General features: G+C 32.5%; 1 long non-coding RNA gene across 3 annotated transcripts in view; it reads right to left on the bottom strand.

Annotated features, from left to right (window-relative positions):
* The window catches only part of LOC119615289, a 68,463-nt gene extending 49,247 nt beyond the window's left edge, over positions 1 to 19,216 (bottom strand). For 2 of the 3 annotated variants that reach the window (XR_005232397.1, XR_005232398.1), the window contains exons 1-2: positions 19,032 to 19,216; positions 16,356 to 16,572 (exon numbers count right to left, since the gene is read on the bottom strand). This is a non-coding gene — a long non-coding RNA (uncharacterized LOC119615289). Of the gene's footprint in view, positions 1 to 16,355; positions 16,610 to 19,031 lie in introns of all 3 variants that reach the window. The other variant, XR_005232399.1, reaches the window with a different exon arrangement.
* Positions 19,217 to 20,824: the final 1,608 nt, after the last annotated feature.

A 20,824-nucleotide genomic window follows, 5' to 3' on the forward strand; every position in this document is an offset into this window, starting at 1 on the left:
TCTAGTCTATAGTCTAGTCTATAGTCTAGTCTATAGTCTAGTCTATAGTCTAGTCTATAGTCTAGTCTATAGTCTAGTCTATAGTCAGTCTATAGTCTAGTCTATAGTCTAGTCTATAGTCTAGTCTATAGTCTAGTCTATAGTCTAGTCTATAGTCTAGTCTAGTAATAGTCTAGTCTATAGTCTAGTCTATAGTCTAGTCTATAGTCTAGTCTATAGTCTAGTCTATAGTCTAGTCTATAGTCTAGTCTATAGTCTAGTCTATAGTCTAGTCTATAGTCTAGTCTATAGTCTAGTCTATAGTCTAGTCTATAGTCTAGTCTATAGTCTAGTCTATAGTCTAGTCTATAGTCTAGTCTATAGTCTAGTCTATAGTCTAGTCTATAGTCTAGTCTATAGTCTAGTCTATAGTCTAGTCTATAGTCTAGTCTATAGTCTAGTCTATAGTCTAGTCTATAGTCTAGTCTATAGTCTAGTCTATAGTCTAGTCTAGTCTATAATCTAGTCTATAGTCTAGTCTATAGTCTAGTCTATAGTCTAGTTTATAGTCTAGTCTATAGTCTAGTCTATAGTCTAGTCTATAGTCTAGTCTATAGTCTAGTCTATAGTCTAGTCTATAGTCTAGTCTATAGTCTAGTCTATAGTCTAGTCTATAGTCTAGTCTATAGTCTAGTCTATAGTCTAGTCTATAGTCTAGTCTATAGTCTAGTCTATAGTCTAGTCTATAGTCTAGTCTATAGTCTAGTCTATAGTCTAGTCTATAGTCTAGTCTATAGTCTAGTCTATAGTCTAGTCTATAGTCTAGTCTATAGTCTAGTCTATAGTCTAGTCTATAGTCTAGTCTATAGTCTAGTCTATAGTCTAGTCTATAGTCTAGTCTATAGTCTAGTCTATAGTCTAGTCTATAGTCTAGTCTATAGTCTAGTCTATAGTCTAGTCTATAGTCTAGTCTATAGTCTAGTCTATAGTCTAGTCTATAGTCTAGTCTATAGTCTAGTCTATAGTCTAGTCTATAGTCTAGTCTATAGTCTAGTCTATAGTCTAGTCTATAGTCTAGTCTATAGTCTAGTCTATAGTCTAGTCTATAGTCTAGTCTATAGTCTAGTCTATAGTCTAGTCTATAGTCTAGTCTATAGTCTAGTCTATAGTCTAGTCTATAGTCTAGTCTATAGTCTAGTCTATAGTCTAGTCTATAGTCTAGTCTATAGTCTAGTCTATAGTCTAGTCTATAGTCTAGTCTATAGTCTAGTCTATAGTCTAGTCTATAGTCTAGTCTATAGTCTAGTCTATAGTCTAGTCTATAGTCTAGTCTATAGTCTAGTCTATAGTCCTTATAGTCTAGTCTATAGTCTAGTCTATAGTCTAGTCTAATAGTACTAGTCTATAGTCTAGTCTATAGTCTAGTCTAGAGTCGTAGTCTAGTAGTCTAGTCTATAGTCTAGTCTATATTCTAGTCTATAGTCTAGTCTATAGTCTAGTCTATAGTCTAGTCTATAGTCAGTCTATAGGTCAGTCTATAGTCCTAGTCTATAGTCTAGTCTATATTCTAGTCTCTAGTTCGTCTAAGTCATAGTCATAGTCTTAGTCCTAGGTCTAGTACGTCCTAGTCTATAGTCTAGTCTATAGTCTAGTCTATAGTCTAGGTCTATAGTCTAGTCCTATAGTCTAAGTCTATAGTATAGTCTATAGTCTAGTCTATAGTCTAGTCTATAGATCTAGTCTATAGTCTAGTCATAGTCGTCTATAGTCTAGTCTATAGTCTAGTCTATAGTCCAGTTATAGTCTAGTCTATAGTCTAGTCTATAGTCTAGTCTATAGTCTAGTCTATAGTCTAGTCTACTAGTCTAGTCTATAGTCTAGTCTATAGTCTAGTCTATAGTCTAGTCTATAGTCTAGTCTATAGTCTAGTCTATAGTCTAGTCTATAGTCTAGTCTATAGTCTAGTCTATAGTCTAGTCTATAGTCTAGTCTATAGTCTAGTCTATAGTCTAGTCTATAGTCTAGTCTATAGTCTAGTCTATAGTCTAGTCTATAGTCTAGTCTATAGTCTAGTCTATAGTCTAGTCTAGTAGTCTATAGTCTAGTCTATAGTCTAGTCTATGGTCTTGTCTAGTCTATGGTCTTGTCTAGTCTATAGTCTAGTCTAGTCTATAGTCTATAGTCTATAGTCTAGTCTAGTCTAGTCTAATCTAATCTAGTCTAGTCTAGTCTATAGTCTAGTCTATAGTCAAGTCTATTGTCTAGTCTAGCCTATAGTCTAGTCTATTGTGTTTATTGCATTTTCATCAGAAATTTCTTTTCAAAACGTTCGATATATGTAGGTATTTTGATATTAACTGAATATAATTTTAAATTAAACTTCTAAAATTTGCTGGGTTATCAACATGACTATGAGTTTGAATGTTAAATATTGGTATGGATTAAGTAACAAACAGTTATTGGTCTTTTTTTCGTTTGGTAACAACAAAGACGTATAAATACAAAGAATCCACATATGAGGAGTACAAAAAGAGTTTATATATGAGATTACAAAGTAAATAACAAGAATATTAAAAGGGTTTGTTACAAAGTTTATGTTTCTTGTTGTTGTCTTTAACATGGTTTGAAAATATGATACTTTTTTTTCTTATAGTCCACACAATAAATTGTAGAAAGAAACCCAGACATGTGAACTGCAACCAAATGGCCTGGCGTCGCTGAGGGAGAAACATGACCAGCAACTTAAAACAGCAAAAAGAAAAGAAGTTATTTCTTTAACATACTTTAATGATAATTTAGCTCTTTGAGTAGAAGACATTACAGGAATATATGAGGGCAACTGATTTAAGCCTGATGATGGTGGTATGTATGTTGTTATTTGTGTTAAATGGCCGTACAATAACTAGGAAAATTTTACGAAAATATTAAATGACAATGATTTTGTGTTCGAAAGTAGAAAACAAACTATTTCCATTAACACCTCTTAAGTATTTACACTAAGAGTTTTATAATAGGCAGAGTAGTTATTCATTAGAGTGTGTCATGGTATTCAAGATAATTTGTAAAAGTTTTTGCAAAGTGACAGGTATTAATTACATTTTAACATGCAGATATTCGAGTTGACAAATATGTATTTTAATTTATAATAATTATAATAATTCAATAAAGAGAAACAAATCGAAATTACTACTAAATTAATAAATTAAAATACGCTTTTAAAAGTCAGTTTTTGTGTCCCGATTAGTCGGTTATAAAGTTTTTTAAATAATAAACTTATTTACTGATCATTAAAAAAGTTATTGATGGTTTTTGGTAGAAATTTTGTTTGCGAAATATGTTTAATAAACCAGAAATATACCATAAATATTTTAATGAAAACGGTGTTAAAGTTTTTTATAGTTACAACAATTTTTTGTTATACTGTACATTTTTTATTGCTTTGTATTTGCAACAACGGCACTTAAAAATTGTAAGTAGTAAAAAAATTTAAAACAACAACGACAGTTACACTAAGTAATCTCTCGAACATGTTTCTTGTAGTCGAGTGACTCAATCGATAAAATTTCTTTAGAATTTAAGACGAGAATCAACTATTGTTATTTCAAATTGTGAAATACCCTTCGCACTTAATATTTACGAACATTAGGGTTCCCCTTAAAGCATATAAGCAAATTTAATGGATATGCCCTAATACTAGAGGTACTATATTGATCTATCTCCGCTTTGTATGTCTTGAAAATATCACGCTTTCAGAGTTCGGATATCTTACAGACCGCGCCTAACTGCTAAGCCAACATTAGTCAAACTTTCTGAACGGTTCTCAACAGTCACAACAACAACACTCTCACCGTTAAGCAGATTAACAATAGTAACGAGACAACCCGACCGGTACTACTTTGGCCTAAGTGGTCAGCCATGGTATGGAACTTTTGTCGAGAATAACAGTGATAATCTTATCGATAGACTAGGATACCATTGCTCCTCCTCTGCTTCCTCCAAGGAAGCGAATGTCCGAGCATTACCAGGTGCATCATAAAGCGAAAGCCCGCAAAAACTGCATTCTGAAAGTATGATTCTCAAACTCCAAAGGTAAACTACCTAAGAAACAACATTTATTGACATAACCACAGATATCATAGCATACCATTTTCTGACCTTTAAAGTCCCGAATGTCATCCTCATTGAACCTGTTTCTTTAACATTATCGTTGCACTAAATGACTTTGTTGATTTAGTGTGATGGAGCCTACTATTAGCCCTTCTTTGAACCAATATTAATGTACCGCTATTAACTGTTCCGCATTAGAGGACATTCACTCGATTCTTTGAAGTGTCAGAGCTATGTATCTGACATCAGGCAAGCTCAGGCCCTAACACATGATTGTAAAACAATGGTGTCTGCGTTAGTCTTCGGACTCTCTTTATCTCTCTTTTTACTTTTACATCTTATAACACCTTTCAACTACTGTTATCATTCTTATTTCATCCATACACATTCAGTACACATTTCTGCTGTAGCTCAACTTGTCTGCTTTTCCCTATTCTCTTAATATATTTTCAGGTATCACAGAGGGACCACTAGAACCCATATGTGCGGTGCTGTAGCCTGTTCGCCTAAACTTAAGTTTAAAACACTGACAGATTAGGGCGATATTAGTGGATAATGTTAAATCTAAGATCTTATTGGACTGTGAGATAGTCTTAATCGAATACTCTTTCAGAGAGAAGTTTTCGTATGGTTACCAGGCTACTTGGGAATAATAAAGAGAATGGAACTCGAGGAAGTTAACTTGTAGAATGCAAAACCGTTCGAAGCGTTCAAAACGAGGCCTGAATTAAAAACATGGATAAGAGAACCGAATGCAGCCACTTTGAATAACGAACGGCTGGGTCCAATATTAGTATGATGGTATTCTGAGTGGATATAAAGGATTACGGGCACAACTACACAAAATTGAGACAAATATTGAGCAATCGATGAAACTCCGGAAAACTTTCTTTGTGATTGTCATCAATTCGTTGTTGGAACAGATTTCAAAAATTACATCTCTCAGTAATAGTGATTGGAAAATTTAAATAAACTACATCCAGGATACATTTGAGAGACTATGGTAATGGCACAACAGGACCGATAGTGACCTAGTCGATTTCTTTGAATCTGATTTAACACACATCTAATGTACATCTACTAACTGATTACCTAAGGTCTAGTTTCTCAACCTTGATAGAGCACTTACATATAAGGAATTCCATAAATTAAGATCATTTCATTACTAACTTACAAGTTTTTTATTGTAATTATAAAAACCCCTCAACTTTAAATTTTAAATCCCTTGAGGAGTCTTCCAGTAAAAATGTTTAATGTTTTCTTGAACAGATTTGTAAAAATATACGCTGCTTACAAAGCTTCGCTTAAGTCTTCCCCAATTGTCATGAAAAATTAACAAAAACAAAAAATCATTTTTAATTACAACAGTTTTCCCAAAGTGATAATTAACAAAACAAACAAACAAACACAATAAGATATACAACAACATTTAATAATGTCAACGAGGCGGCAAAATTGAATGAAATTTTTTTAATTGTTTTAAATTTTATTTTTGTTTCGTTAAATTTTGCAGCACGAGAGGTCAATAAACTCGAGTGTGCGGTTTGAGTATATGTGTATATATATTTTTTAAGTTAACAACAAAAACCATAAAATAAAAATACAAGTATAAATAAAATTTATTTGTCAATTCCATAATTGATTCATATCAAAAAAACATACATAATATTAACGGAACAGAAACAAAAATAAAACCAATTTGATGTAATTATATATTTGCTCTGCAAACTCTTTCCATGTGTACACGAATGACCAGAAATTGAAAGGAATTAAAAATTATTTCAACTTTTTTAATCAGTTTTAGTTTATTTATTTACTTATCTAACGAAAATTTATGGTGTGGAACAGGTTGGCTAATTTAAATTTTCGCTTAAGTATTTTTTCTCAAATTCTTTTTTTATTAATCTTTTAAAGACTTATCAGTTCTAAAAATACATGCCTTGAAGTTTAGTTCGAAGTACTTAGTACTTAAAGGATTAAGCAGAGATACAAGCCGAGACGGCTCAAATCGTCGGCGGCTGGCCGCCGGTAATATTTTGCAAGACGCGCCGCCGCCGACTTCTTTCGGCTCAAAAGCTAAGCCGGCTTAAACGTAGCCGCTGATAAAGATTGGAATCGCACATGTATTTCAGAAAATAATTTCACCAATTTGAACGGAGTTGCCACTATTTTAAATTCTTTTGGCAAATTGAAAAGAGTTGCCACACAATATTGTGCTAATATTAAAATAGTGAAAACTACTATAACTGTCCATATAAGGTCAATTTCTGAAGAAAAAGTTAAATTCAGCCGACAATTTAGCCGCCGCCGATGTTTTCTATAAGCCGCCGACCTAAAATGGTTGCGTCGCCACCGCCGATCATTCTGCATCGGCTTGTATCTCTGGGATTGAGCCTAAACTTCAACCGTTAAATACTAAAAAATACGTATTTATTCAAATATTGTTCAATTTCATTAAACATTGAAATATCGGCATAATACGCAGTATTTATAAACTTTTCCCAGAAATCCTCCCATTAAAGTTTTTATAGAGGCTTCAGTCGCAATATTGTACGAGGTGGTCCACTGACGTTTAAAGTAGAACATTTCGTGGGACACCTTTAATGTGTTCTTTAATTGGAAGGCCGAAGTTCAGAACTGTTTTTAGGATTTCCTTCTCATGGTACAAAATTATCATTATTGTTTGAATACCACTTAAGAGTATATTTCCATAGTGGTGTTATGCCAAATCGGTCCAAATCGTTGTGTTCTTGATGAAAGAAGTGTGTTGCGTAAAAATATACGGGTATCGGAAAAAACTTTCCTAATTTCAGAGGAACTTACTTCATTGTAGTATGAATAGAACAGTGAAATACAACCCATGTTGCAACGGTGCTTATATAAGTTGATATAAGTTGTGTAAATAAGTAGTAAGGTTATCATATGGAGTGAAATATCTCTTAACACCTTTTTAAAAAACCGGGACACTTGAATGCTTCTTTCGACCCTAGAAATATGTGTTTAGTCCAGCTGACATCACGCTGTATTTTCATGCCCAGAATATAAAGAGTTTCCGATTCCTTAATATTTACATTGAGTCTTGCTGGCGTTAAAATCGACTCTATTACCACTACCCTATTCAGAGATTGTAGTAATTAAGTCGTGATTGAGAGATTCATTTATATTATGCCGCATTGCCCCAATCTCTAGAGGGCTTGTCCTCTAATTGAATGAATAAGAATGTTAGATATTGCTTTCAGCGGCAAAAGAGTAGAGTTGGAAGTCAGAAGGTCATTTATAAAAATACCCTTGCGGTACCGATGAATTAATCTTGAACTCAATTATGTTTTATATAAGTGCTTCATGCCACACTCTATCGAACGCCTTGAAACTATCTAGAGCCATCACTTTACTTTCGCCAAAATGGTGAAGGCATGGACACTATTTCTCCGAATGAAAGGCCAGAAGGTCTTCCGTAATACGACCTCCACGAAAGCATACTGGCGGTCGTTAAGTAACTTGTTGGTCTCTAGGTGACAAGATGGAACTTCCATAACTTTAGAAAGTGCAGAACAAAACACTATTGGGAATAGTTTTCAGGGTTTTAACATGTCCCTTTTACCGAATTGGTGTGAAATTTTGTGAATTTTATACGACTTCAACCAGCGTTATCAATATCTGCTAGAGCTTTTTTCGTTTAGAGCTTTTTTAGAATCTAATACGGTTTTAGATTTAACTTTATCATCTGATATCGCCCTATTTGCCTTCTGACTGTCGATAAATATCCGATTTATGCATTCCGTTATTGATCGAACTTCTGTCTGGATGCTAGTGTTATGATTAGGTAAACGGTGGTATATTTCTGTTTCTGGATCTTCAATATTAAAACCCTGGACCACTTCGTCTCACAATTTAGTGCCATCCGTGTAGCAATGGATTTAGAGGAAATGCCAGTTCCTCTAAAGTTCCGCTTGACCAAGCTATTCTATCTGGGATCAGCGTTTCAAAGTTTCCTTGATATTTTGTCTGCTCTAACCGAATACTCTCCCAGAGGTAAGGTTCACATCATATGGGTACCAGGCCACTCGGGAGTAGTCGGCAATGCAAGTGCGAAGGAAGGGAGCTCGAGGTAGTTAACCTGACGAACGCAAAACCACTTGACGCAACAAGGGCAGAATTAAATTTATGGGTGAGAGAAACCAAATAGTCCTCTTGGAATAATGAAACCGTTTGTAGAACATCAAAGATCCTATGGGGGAGCCTAACGAGAAGCCTCCTCAAAATAAACAAATCTGAGGTTAGTATGATGGTACGTATTCTGAGTGGACACACAGGATTACGGCACACCTATAAAGGACAATGACACTCTGGAGCACTTTCTTTGTCATTGTCAGGCTTTCTCCGAAATTAGATCCAAATATCTTGGGTGTGATATTATTCCGGATATATCCCTCACGAACACCTAGTGGCAAAGATATATTTCTTTGGATTTGATGTAGATACATCCTCCTATCAACCCAACCTAACCTAATATCTGCTAGACCATTTTTCTTCCTGATCCAGGGTTTCTTTCAGTGTTCAAATTTTTCAATGGCCCAATATCTAATAGTGCAAGGCAGCTCTATGTTATTGAGGACTTCAACGAAAGCAGATTTATAAAGAACAAGGATAGACTAAGCATTATACAAATATTGTATTAAGAACATAAGTAGACATGCAGTACCTACTGCGATTTAAATATATGTACACAAGTGTAGCTAGAAGTCCAATAATTCCTTTAGAACTCTGCCTTCAACAAACTTTTTCTTATAAACTTTGGTACAACTTAAAACTACACAACTTTGCACACATTCTTAACATGGCAGACGCACTGACTATTTATTTATTTTCTATCTTTGTATTTTACTAACAGATGATGGAAGGCGAAAGAGGCGTGCCAGTATATTGCTGTCATCATAATAGTCATTTCATGTTATTTTCTTTATTGTACATATTAAATAAAGATTTGTTTGATTTTCTTCATAAAAGAATAAAAACTAAAAATAATAAATGTGGAGGTGGTGTTTGATGTTAAGCATATTTCAATGCATAAGGAATAATGATAAACTTTAACAAACTTTTTTTTCTTGCTGGATTTTCTTTGTTACCAATATGTCTGTCTAAGGAAGATTTACGCATTCTGTCATAAGTTTTCTGTACTTCATTTACACAACAAAAAAAGGAAAGAAACCGTTAATATTTCACAAAATCGCATGTTACAATTCATTTGTGTGTCGCTGGTGGCTGGTATTTTGAAACAGGATGGGAACTGGCAAACAGACAACAAAAGATGTTCAATTCAAGATCTACTTAATGGATGGAAATTTATGAATCACTTTTCTTTACAGCAAACAAAGAATAATTACACAACAAGCCTTCTTTTTGTCTCTCCTTTGATGAATAATTATTCCGCCTTTAACCAATTCAAATAGATAGATACTTATTATATATTCGATTTTTTTATAGTTTTTATGTTTTTTTTTTATATTTCGATTTCACCATCACTTTCGAAATCGTTTAAGTAGTAGAGAGGAACAGAAAAATAAACATAACTAAACAATTATTTGTATTAAACAAATGCAATCATGCTGCAAATTGTATGTAATTAACAAACATTTTGTATAAAATCATTATTAGACAAAGATATAAAATCAAACAAAACATTTTTTAACTTTGCTCGAAATCTATGTACATTTGAAATTTGAAATAGTAAAATTAGTGGAAAAAATTAGAGTGACCAGATAATTTCAATGACTTAAAAAGTTGTTAGTTGGAAAAATACGCTAACGATACTACCGAGAAGAGGAAAAGATAAAAATAAAACTTTACATTTCCTTGCATTTATGGAGGAGTAAGATTCTCTATTTAATCTTCGTCTTCGAAGGTTCTCGATCTCAGCATACAAATGCAAAGCTGTGGGCTAAGTTACTATGAGGTCAAGAAGATTTCTGAAGCTCTTAATCTCGGTTTGACTGCATGAAGTCAAAAAGAATCTTGATCTCTACTAACAATATAAACTTCTAAATAACTACCAAGTCGAATAGATCTTGGGTTCTGCTAATAATACAAATGCAAAACAGAATTATTGCAAAATAGTACGAATTCTAATTACGAATACAAGAAGACGAAGGATTTTACAATCTACAATTTGCTAACTACTAGAGCAGATATTGAGCTAAATCCGAGTAGTACTTCTGAATCATGAACAAGTGCAACTTTCTCTCTTATTACAAACATATGAAAGTCCTCGGGCTAATGACCGTCTGTCTTCGGATGGTCGATCATTTGAAATGTCCAATTTCATATGATTCAGACATAAATCAGGCCGACTTTACTAGATGACTTTTTGACTTCTGCTAATAATACAAATGTAAAACAGAACTAATACAATAAGACGAAGGATCTTACAGTCGGCAATCTATAATTTTTTAACTACTAGAGCAGCTTTTGTATTAAATCCGAATGGTACTTTGGAATCATGAATAAGTACAGCTCTTCCTCTAGTCACAAATTTTGAAAGGACTCAAGCAAATGATCGTCCGGCTAGGTCGAATGCCAAAGTGCTTTACGTGAATACCTGCCATGTTGGCCTATCTCACGGTGGCCTTTTTCATCCACAGGGTGAGCAAAAATAGACTCACCACCGCCCCTGTGGTGAGTCGTTGTATACGTATATGGATGCCGGTCCATTTTACGCGCACTTTGCTCAAGTACTCGAGCTATCTAATCTCTTGCCATAGTAGTCCCGTTGAGGAAGAACAGGTGTCATGAGCAAGCTCAATCTAACCCCGACATATGTAGGTAAAACCTTATATGTCGTCCAACCACACTACTGAGATAGCTCTGTTGATTCAACAACAGCACCTAGGGGACGTAATTGATAATCCGAAACACGGATCATTTTAATAGACAAGACTTACTTCAGTGGCCACAAAGACCAACTGTGATAAGTTGAGCATGTTTTAGGGTAAACTCTAACACACTCAACCATGAAGGAAAATCGCCGATAAATCAAAGAAAGGGCAGTGGCGACCTTGCAACACAACTCCGCCTCCATCTTGCTAAACCATTATTTAGCACATCAAATCCATCAATTACTCCATCCGCTCTATCGAATCAAAGTAAACATCAAAAAGCACCAGAAGAACACCACTTCGTATACCCAGTCTTTGCATTATCAGCTCAAATCCAACATTTTATTAATCCCCAGTCATGCTCTGTAGTTTGTACCGCTCCTAGCATCTGGGAGCGATAACAGAAATGTATCCCGAAAATGTATATTTCACTGTGTATCAATCTTTTAATCTAGCACCCCCTTCCTGCGATTTAGGTTTCAATCACAGCCACTACGTGGATCCCGAAGGAACATCAAATAACTGACCAGCCAGGACAAGTCCTGTAGTCAACTGGCCACCCGTAGTACCAGATTATGTAGTGCTCTAGTTAGACCTCTTTTCAATTCATGCAAGGACTAGGCCTGGCAGTGAATTGTAAACATTAGTTTATAGTCTCGGCAGACTAGGGGTATTGGAGCACCCCTCTCCCCACGGATTGCAATACACCAAGATGCGGTCTATCATCAAGGAAACATGCCCGGGGGCCCCGTCGGCTAGGTCATTCGAAATGCCAAATTTCCCATGAATCAGACATAAATCAGGCCAATTTTACCAGATGACATATGTTATGTTGTCTATGAGGACCGCTGTGGTTCGTGGCTTATTCGCATAGACTTGCAGTTTAAGAAACCCCCACAAGAAAAGAGCTAGGAAGTCAGTTCACATAATCTTCATGTGAGATGACGATGCCCTTAAATCGTTTGTGCAAAATGTCGAATGCAACATGAGATGTGTGGCACGTAACATCGCCCTGTTAAAACAAAATGTCGTCGGTGTCAATAGCACATTAATCCGGCGTTTTTGGTAGTCGCCTAACCAATATTGTTCGCAAATATTAATGGTTCCCAAAATCCACACTATTTAGTGACTTTTTCGGAATGCATTAAAAGCTCTTTGATCTCATATGAATTGTCATCGTTTTGCAGGTATTATTTGACGCTATATGTTTCCATGCTGATTAGGCAAAGCCGAATTTAGCATGGACAATATGACCCCTGACAATTGTTAAAGTTCGGAATGTATCTTCGGTTCAAAATAGCATCCATGTTTAATCAAGTTCTTTTTATATACCTAAATAGCTCAACATCAACACAATCTATGACATCTTCCGATATTACGACGATTAAACCAAGATGGAAATCTGAAAGTTAGATATTTCAAGTATTCAAAGATCCTTAATCATCTCACTCTAGTGGAAATCAGGTTTGGAACATAAATAATCATAATAAAGTTACAAATATAGGCCCTCAATTTGTTGTATCATTGGCAATCTAAAATTGAAATTATTAACTTAACCTGGTAACTTTAAAATTAAAAACAAATTATAAAATAATAAGGTTGTTGCAGCCGTATTGTAACCAGGCATTAGATTTTATAACACGTTAACATACATTTTTATTTATTTATTCATTCATTCATTCATGCAGTTATTCATTTACCGACAAAATGTCCATGACTGTAGAGCTGTATGTTTTGTATATTGTAGTTGTTGCTGTAGTATGTTGCAATTTTTAACAATTGTTATTGTTTGTTGCTTGAATTTTTTCATGTTGCATGAGTATTTCAATATAAATTGGTTCGCAGTAGATGTAAGAAAATAAATTTATATAAATTTTTTCTTTAACACACGTGTATTCAATAGTTTATTCTGTGGCTGTGCGCTGTTGCTTTTTTGTTCGATTTCTATAGTTTTTTTTTATAGTTAATTTTTTTGTTTTAATAACAATAGACGATTAAAGTGCTCATGAATTAAATGTTTTTTTTATCCAACATTTTCATTATTATTTCCTTTTTATATAGTTTTTTTTTGTTTCTGTTCGATTAACTCTAATAAGCAACTGTGCACTTTTTATTCATTTGTAAACGAAAAGTATTTATTCGTAGTTTTATTCGAGACGTAGAAGAAAAAAAGTTTCAATTACAATTAAATGCTTTGATGCTTGGATGCAATGGATGGATGGATGAATGGTTGAATAAAGAAATAATTATTAATTTCTTTCTTAATTAAGGTAACAGACATTAAGGAAACTGACAGTACAACAGCACGTTTTCAATTTTATTGTTGTTTTTTTTTTTTCAAAAAGGGCCAAACTTGAATTAAGATTTTACTTAAAAGTTTTATAAAAAAACTTGTTAAAACTTCTAACAATTTCCAAAATAATTCACATATTTATTGCTGAAATATTTCTCAATGACAAATGAAAATCCAATAGTAATTATTAACAACTAAATTTTAACTTATAATAGATGATATGGATATCACTGGAATGCGCAATGAATTCTGTGCAAAACAAATTTCCAGATTTGATAATTTCAAGAAGGTCAGATGTTGATTGGACGCCCCAATCAAGGAATCCGTGACATCATTAACCAGTCCTAGAATAGTAGGGCTTGATGTGAGGGCTACCAAAATACTTGTAGGACTGCACAAACTCAATCTAAGGATTCTGATAGGGATGATAACGGGGCATTGCTCAATCAGGGCCATTGTCATTTGACACTGTCGTAGAGTACAGAATCTTAAGGTTGAAATAGCTGATATAGGGAGAAAAAACCTGTTTCCATTCATCTCTTCTTCCTACATATTTGCTTTCTTTCCTGTTTTCTTCCAGTGGTTTCGTTTCTTTGTCTTTTGATCTTCACTCACTATGAAGGCACCTAGGCAAAGTAAACCTACCCCTAAAAGAGTGAGATACGCTAAGTCCGAATATGTCCTCAGAATTTCTCATTCGCATCAAGTTTTCGAGATATCATGTCCTAAAACTTAAAAAAAAAAACATTTTTCAATATTGACAGCACGAAAAAAGATATCTCAAAGTAGCAAGATAATATAACAGAATTTACACTATAGACTGGACTGTAGACTAGATTGAAGACTAGACTATAGACTAGACTATAGACTAGACTATAGACTAGACTATAGACTAGACTATAGACTAGACTATAGACTAGACTATAGACTAGACTATAGACTAGACTATAGACTAGACTATAGACTAGACTATAGACTAGACTATAGACTAGACTATAGACTAGACTATAGACTAGACTATAGACTAGACTATAGACTAGACTATAGACTAGACTATAGACTAGACTATAGACTAGACTATAGACTAGACTATAGACTAGACTATAGACTAGACTATAGACTAGACTATAGACTAGACTATAGACTAGACTATAGACTAGACTAGACTATAGACTAGACTATAGACTAGACTATAGACTAGACTATAGACTAGACTAGACTAGACTATAGACTAGACTATAGACTAGACTATAGACTAGACTATAGACTAGACTATAGACTAGACTATAGACTAGACTATAGACTAGACTATAGACTAGACTATAGACTAGACTATAGACTAGACTATAGACTAGACTATAGACTAGACTATAGACTAGACTATAGACTAGACTAGACTATAGACTAGACTATAGACTAGACTATAGACTAGACTATAGACTAGACTATAGACTAGACTATAGACTAGACTATAGACTAGACTATAGACTAGACTATAGACTAGACTATAGACTAGACTATAGACTAGACTATAGACTAATAGACTAGACTAGACTAGACTATAGACTAGACTATAGACTAGACTATAGACTAGACTATAGACTAGACTATAGACTAGACTATAGACTAGACTATAGACTAGACTATAGACTAGACTATAGACTAGACTATAGACTAGACTATAGACTAGACTATAGACTAGACTATAGACTAGACTATAGACTAGACTATAGACTAGACTATAGACTAGACTATAGACTAGACTATAGACTAGACTATAGACTAGACTATAGACTAGACTAGACTATAGACTAGACTATAGACTAGACTATAGACTAGACTAGACTATAGACTAGACTATAGACTAGACTACAGACTAGAATATAGACTAGAGTATATACGAAATAGTCCTGCTATTTTACCAAAATGTGTTTCAAAATGTTGATAAAGGTATCGACATATTTTTATTTTTCATTAATAATTGCGAAACTCTGAACTTTTCAAAATCTTGATTGATTTCAATGTTTTGAAATAAATAGCTATTTTGATCAAGGTGTAAAGGGTATAGGTACAATTGGCAACCCCACATCGAATATTACAATTTCAAAAGCACGCAAAAAACGCTTCAAGTTCAATTTTATCATCACATAGTTTCAAAGAAATATACAAATTTCCTAGAAAATAAATTTGAATATTGAACAAATTCAATAACTTAACTCTCATCTTCCTTTAAAGAACGAACAATTGTTTATTTATTATAAACAATGGTTGCCTGTATTTAGTATACCTATTTTTTTGCAAAAAATAAACAATTAATAATAAATAAATTGGTATGAGTATAAATCGATAAAATAAACACAAATTTTGGTGTAAAACAATATAAAAAAATAACAATAATAAATTAAAGACAAACAAAATTTAAATGCAAAAAATGTCGTTAACTTACAACAAAAAATAATCAATTTATTTTAATATCTGGCCTATGACATCTATTAACAAATAAAATTCAAATACCTACAAATACGCCTATAAACGCAACACAATATAAAATAGCATTCTCTTATATAGTACAAAATCACAGGAAAGGGAGCTGGAGGGAGAGTTACAGAAATGTAAACAAAGAGATGATGGAATAAAATGCCGGTTAAGGAAATAACTGTGAATAATCGATAAGGTTACACTCACTACTAAATGATTAGGCAACATAAACTTCATTATCGTCAATATTAACATCATCATCAACAATAACAGCAAATGTGGTAACAACAAAAACAAATGTTTTAAATGGTAATATGTATTAACAACAAGGATGTTGCTAAGCATATAAAATAACAAACTGGCAACACTGGTTGCTGTATACACACAAAAGGAAGCAGCATAAAAGGAAGTCGATTTAAGGAAGAAAACAAAAACAAACGTGAAAAGGGAAAATTAAAATAAAAATGGAATAATTAAGATGAAGAAAAAAACTTGTAGGTAAAAAGGGAAACTTTTGAAAATTAACATTTACTTGTGTTGCTTACGTTACCACCCTGTTCAAGATAGAAAACATTTGAATTTTAAATTCACTTTTTTGTTGTTTTTTAACATATTCATTAACTTACCCTTATTTTGCTGCTCACTTTTAAAAAACTGTAGTTGTAGTTTTAACGATAATACATTTTTTTAATGCTTGTGAAAATAATTTGTATTTGCTGCTTTATTTGTATTTTATTGTAACTTAAAGTTTATTGTAATTTGTTATTTAAATTTTGTTCATTTATTTGTTGCTGATAATGTTCTACTTGTTTTTCCTTTGTTTTATTTTATTTGCTGATTATTCTATTGAATATATTTTGAATATTTTTCTTTAATTAAACTAACAACAATAATCAATAAAAGTAAAACTTGTTAAATAATGCATAAATTATGTATGTATTCGTAATTGTAAATATGATTGTTTAAAAATATACATAAAAAAGGTTGAAAAAGTTGTTTAAGAATTACTATTTTTTATGACTTTGAGTACAGACGGTAGAATTCTTATCAGAAATAAGGCTAATTTTTAAAAATTCCTATTGGAAAATGTCTAACAGTTCAGTTTCATATAAGAATTGGTCCTTCATTTAGTTTAATATAAAATAAGAAAAAATCTCTCTAGCATGAAAGTATCAGGGTTAGAAAATCAATCATCAATAAAACAAATAATAGATTGAAGTATGATGCAAAGAAATATCTCAAAATAATAGAGTATAATTTACTCTATTAGGTATTTTGTTTAATATGTTTAATCGAAAATTTCGGATGAAATAATTCACTTTTCACTGTGTTAATTAGCGTTTAAAGTATTGTAAATTTCTTAAACGCTTGCCCTGAAATTTTATTCAATGAAATTCCATTAAAAAGGATTTGATTTAATTCCTTGGGAATGTTAAATTCCTGTTAAATGATAAAAATGAGCTTTGAATTTAGGTTTTTACTCATAAACCAGAATCACTGAATCCCCATCTGGCAAAACGTTCCCACGTCATTCGATTCTTCGCACCGGATTGACTCGGAGTTCAACGAACAACGACCAAGGATTGTCAACTGCTACAACAACAACAATACCAATCTGGCCACATAATTCTCCATCACATAAAGAAAACCCATTTTTCGTAATTTTTAAGACTTTGTTATAGCACAAAGACAAGACATCGTTGTCTTTTTATTGTGCCCTCTAAAAGTCCAAGCTGTCAACTTCAAAATAAAATATTAATTTCAGTAATATCTTCTTTCTTCTTCGAGATATTTTACCTAAAATATGTAACTACCATAAATTAGCAAAAAGTAAATGTTTAACAACAATTCGTCTTTATTTGACAAAAATCTTGTATGTCACAGTTTCATAATTTTTCCCATAAAAATACTTTTTGTATTTTTTAAAAATCTATTGTATTTACTGAGTTATCGGCCGTTGAAAATTTCTGCCGTTTAACGCAGGCAATATACATATATTTTTTTGGAGTTAAGATATCTCGAAGTAAGAAGATATTTTAAAGTTGATAGACTGAACTTTCAGACGATATAACAAATTTATTAAAATAAAAAAGTTTTCGGGACTTTTCAATCTTTAAGACATGATAATTTGAAAATGGATAAATTATGAGGCCAGAATCGGAATTAGCTCTGCTTATTCCTTTATAAATGTATAGGTACTTAAGTTTCTGGTATTCGACTTTTAGATTGATGTCACGCTTTTATAATGCCAAGCATATGGCATTAAACTTGAGACTAAAATATCTCAAAACCCTGATATGAAGTTTGCCGCTCACGAGGTAAAATTTCTTTATAAAATCATACTCTGCCCTTTGGGTTAAACTTTTTTGGACAATGATATTTTTGTTTACAAACTTTAACAAAATGTAGTTTTCCTATTGGTTTTCACTATAGTCTGAACGAGATGAAAGCATTTATTAGTCTGTTGATTCGGAACAATGGTTAAGAAGTTAGAGAAATTCAATCCATTTTAAATATCTAAATTTTTGCAAACATTTGGTATTTTAGTTGATTTCCTAACCCTGACAATTAAAAAAACCCTAAAAATCTTCGTTGAAAAAGAACAAAAAGAAAAAATCTTTCATTGGTTAGCAATTCTTTTGTTGTTGTTACAGTTCTTGGGTGCTTGTTGTCAACGTCTAAACAACAATAAGAACAACAACAACCACAAAGCAACACAAATAACCACATCATAATTAAAAGGAGAAAAACGTTTTTCAATAGTTTTTGTTTTAATTGTTGCTTAAAAAAATTGTTAGAACACAACAAAAAGCACAATATGTGTGTTATTGAAATTGTTGTTGGCAGTTTAATTGTTTGTTTTTTTATTTTTATTGTTTCCCGTATTGCTATTTATAAAATTTATAATTAAAAATAAACAAAAAAAAGCACAACGTGATTACAGTTATTTTTTTTAGTTTGTTTTTATTTCTCTTCACTACAGGAAAACAATATTGGAGTTTTTTTTTGTATTTTTAACATGTTTTTGTTTTTATTGCAATTTATTTATTATTTCTTTACACTTGCACTTGCTGTTTTAACAATTTTTTTTTTGCTCTATAAGAATTCTTTTTTGCAATATTTTTTGTTTTGTTTCTTCTACCACCACCACTCTACTCGTTGCACACACATTTATACAAACATATTGGTTAAAATTCTTTTGCTGTTCTTGTTGTTTGTTCTTTTTCAATTTTAACAGTCAATGCCAGTGTTTGTTTTATGAATTTTTGCAACTTCTTCTTTAAGAAATTATTTATTCTTACTTTGGTTTATTTACACACCGCACAAAAAAAGTTAAATAGTTTATTTATATTTGTTGATTGTTTGTTAATAAAAAACTGCACAAGGCTAAAATCGAATTTAAACAAGAGAATACACACATACGAGATGCAATAACAATAAGAAAAATACGCAAAAACACACGAACCTCACTCGCAAAATGACTCCAACTGACTGAACCCTGCTGCGACAAACATTAACGACGGCGCCTGGCACTAAAATTTTTGGCGGCGGCTTAAAAACGGCTGTAAGCCGGCTAAGTATTCAGTTGTGTTTTTAAAATTTTCAACGGTTTTAAATAAAAACGGAATCCGAGAGATCAGAAAGTGGGATTTTGGAAGCAAATATATTGTTTATAACAACAAAACAGAGCAAGCTAAAAAGTTGTGTGAGAAATTATGCAGGGATGAAAAAAAATCTTAAAAATTAAAAACAAATCCTTCTTCAAGTTTTACGAGGATCTGCCGATATTTAACCCTATCCTCCATATAAAACATCTTGCAGAAAATCAGTTTCTAAAAAATTTAAAAAGATATTTTATTTGTTTATTTACTAGCTATATACCCAGTGTGCTGTGCTACCCTAAAAGCAATATAAATAAGAAACCCTTAACGATTTTGATGATTCTAACTACAATGGTTTTCCAGATATACAATTTGTTAGATATGGGAGATTCCACGCAAATTATTGCAATTTCGCCAATTATTCCGAACGTTAATTAAGATTTTAATTTAATCTATGAAAAATTTGAATAATCTAATAGTTTCCCAGATATACAAAATTTTATATTTAGTTCATATGGGAAGTGCCAAGCCCCCATTGAAAGTCCGCCCGTATTCTCTAAATGTTCTTCAGTAAAATTTGAAGATTCTAGCTCTAATATTTAATTCATATGGGAGCTCTAAGCCCCCCAGATGAAAGTCCGCCCTTTTTTCTCCAAAATGTTCAGATGAATATTAAAGTTCTTCGTGCAAAATTTGAAGAATTTAGTTCTATTAGTTTCCCAGATAAACGAATTTTTGTATTTAATTCATATGAGAGGTTCCGCTCCCCTCATTGGTAGTCCCCCAATTTATTACCTAAAATGTTTACATGGATGTTAAAGTTCTTCCAGAACAACATCATTTAAAGGGATCACAAAGAGATTGAAAAATATTCCAAAAGTTTCACTCTGAAAACATTATTAGAGTGTATGAAAACTCGCAACTCTAAAGGCAAACTATTCCTATTTTAGCGGTAATTTCTTTATGATTAAAATAAGTAAGAAGTAAGAGTTATATTCGGCAAATCATATGTCGTAAAAAAACAAATTTCGGAAGTGGTCATATACATATATGTATATGGACTTTGATCATTAGAATAATAAGAACGTCACCGTAATTTTCGGATTAGGGACTGACCATATGGGTCAATTGACCATATGGGTCAATTATGGACAAAGTTCTCTATAATTTAAAGTATTTTTTTTAATTCTACCATAATTCTATCATAATGATAACTTTTGGAATGATGTATTAGCTATAAACTGATTTTCTGTAAGAGGGTTATATTGGCGGACCGATCCTCATAATTTTATTTTTCATAAATGTAGGTTTCGGTTCCTAAAAATGTTTTTTTCGTCGACATCGACATTTGAAAGCCATTTATGTGCGTTTAAGTCATTTTCTGAAGATGATTTCATATACATATTTACATTACATATTTTCGTTCCAACAAAAATTGTTTTATTATGGTATTATTATTATAAGTACGTAGAAAACGTTAAAATCAATTATTG

The sequence above is a fragment of the Lucilia sericata genome, unplaced genomic scaffold (genome assembly GCF_015586225.1).
Source record: "Lucilia sericata isolate MDLA Ls3-8-SP2 unplaced genomic scaffold, ASM1558622v1 Contig000046F_arrow, whole genome shotgun sequence".
Lineage (NCBI taxonomy): Eukaryota > Metazoa > Arthropoda > Insecta > Diptera > Calliphoridae > Lucilia > Lucilia sericata.